Source organism: Echinops telfairi, unplaced genomic scaffold (genome assembly GCF_000313985.2).
Source record: "Echinops telfairi isolate 266 unplaced genomic scaffold, ASM31398v2 ScPeMD7_1713;HRSCAF=2227, whole genome shotgun sequence".
Taxonomy (NCBI): domain Eukaryota; kingdom Metazoa; phylum Chordata; class Mammalia; order Afrosoricida; family Tenrecidae; genus Echinops; species Echinops telfairi.
The window spans coordinates 372332-374414 of NW_022105611.1; positions in this window are offsets into that span (position 1 = coordinate 372332).

Here is a 2083-nt window from a genome sequence, read left to right on the forward strand (position 1 = left end):
GGCACCATCAGCTTTCTTTGACATATTTGCTTATGCACCCATTTGTCTTCAGTGATCGTATCATGGAGGTGAGCACACAATGATATGATTTTTTGTTCTTTGATGCCTGATAACTGGTCCCTTTGGCACCTCGTGATCACACAGGCTGGTGTGCTTCCTCCATGTGGGCTTTGTTGCTTCTGAGCTAGATGGCCGCTTGTTTACCCACTAATCTGCTTTCTGTCTGGATGGGTTTACCTATTCTGCTCCTCTTTTCCCTTTTGTGCCTTTCCTATGGCTCTATGTAAGCTTGTGTGATTCTCTGGACCCCAGATGATGCCTGCTGCTCTGAAAGAATCTAGAGGCTGCCAAGGTGTCAGAAATGACTGTGCACGGTGTTGGGAGAAGGAGCACTAGTAGACTGGACCTAGGTTTGTAGGACCAACCTGAGTAAACCTAGGACTGAGTCCTATCAAGATTTTCTTAAACCAGAGGTGTTTTTTTTTTTTTTACTTAAAAAACAAAACAAAACAAACCCAGCTGTTTGTTGTACCACAGATCTCTTGGCTGACTGACGAAGTTCTTGGACTTATTTCAGAAATGTTTTGAATAAAACAAAACATAAGATTATAAAGTAAGCCGATTATATTGATGTGCTATTATAAAGCATTAAAGAAATTAGTGGTTAAGCAATAGGAATGCTTTGTTATTAACACATTGAGTAACAAGATCTAGCAGTGGGGCTCATAACCGCTGTCATTTGGAAGTAGTCATAGGGGTAAATGATATCATGAGCTATCTGGCACGAGTATAATGTCATGTGAAAATATCTCATTTCTATGGGTGGCAAAGTCACAGGTACTCTAATAATACTGCGGTTCATTCCTAAGGGAATGGACTGTGAGTGGAAGTTAGTGAAATAAAGATAGATGAGTTCTCCATCCAAGTTTATCCTCAGACTGGTGAAGAACCCCCCTCGGGGATCAATAGTTTCTAGGCTATTTCCAGTCAGGGACCCCACTGGGCATCTGACAAAGCTCTCTATACATTATGCCAGCAGAAAATGCACTTACCCCCTCCCATATGTTTGAAATGACCTTATTTGTCACCAAAGACTCCAAGTCCATTTCAGTTTTACTTTTCTTCCTTTGCTTTTAGCCACTCAGACTGATATTTCAAGCAAACCAGACTCAACGCCATTGAGTCAGTGCTGACTCATAGCAACCCCGTGGGTTTCCGTGACGATAACTATGGACAGGATAGGAAGCTGTCTTTCTCCCGAGGAGCTGCGGGTGGTTTCGAACTCTTAGCTATTCAGATTGCAGTCCGACAGTAACCACTACACCAACCTGGCTCCTGGGACTGATACTTATGTCCCAGGAATAAGGAATTTGTAAGATTTTTCTGTTTATTTTAAAGGAAGCACACAGTTCCTATCTGTACATCCTCTGGTCTAGCCCGATTTGTAAGGTAGAATTGGGATCATGATAGTGCGGGGGGAGAGTGGGGAAAGCACTGAAAAACTAGAGAAAAGTTGTATGTTTCATTGTTGCTTTCACTGCACCCTGACTGGCTCGTCTCCTCCCTGCGAACCTTCTGTAAAGGGATGTCCAGTTGCCTACAGATGGGCTTTGGGTCCCCAATCTGCACTCCCTCTCATTCACAATGATATGATTTTTTTTTCTTTGCTGTTAAAAGTGTTGGTGTGAGGTGGCTCCTCATGATCACACAGGCTGGTGTTTCTTCCATGTGGGCTTTGTTGCTTCTGAGCTAGATGGCCAGTTGTTTACCTTCAGGCCTTTAAGACCCCAGACCCTATATCTTTTGATAGCCGGGCACCATCAGCTTTCTTTACCACATTTGCTTTTGCACCCATTTGTCTTCAGTCATCTTGTTGGGAAGGTGGGCATCATGGAATACCAGTTTAATAGAATGAAGTGTTCTTGCATTGAGGGAGTACTTGAGCGGAGGCCCAATGCCTATCTGCTACCTTAATACTAAACCTATAAATATATGCACCTAAATCTATTTCCCCATTATCATATATAAATATATTTACATATGTACATGCCTGTATTTTGGCCTCTATAAATGCCCTTTGCCT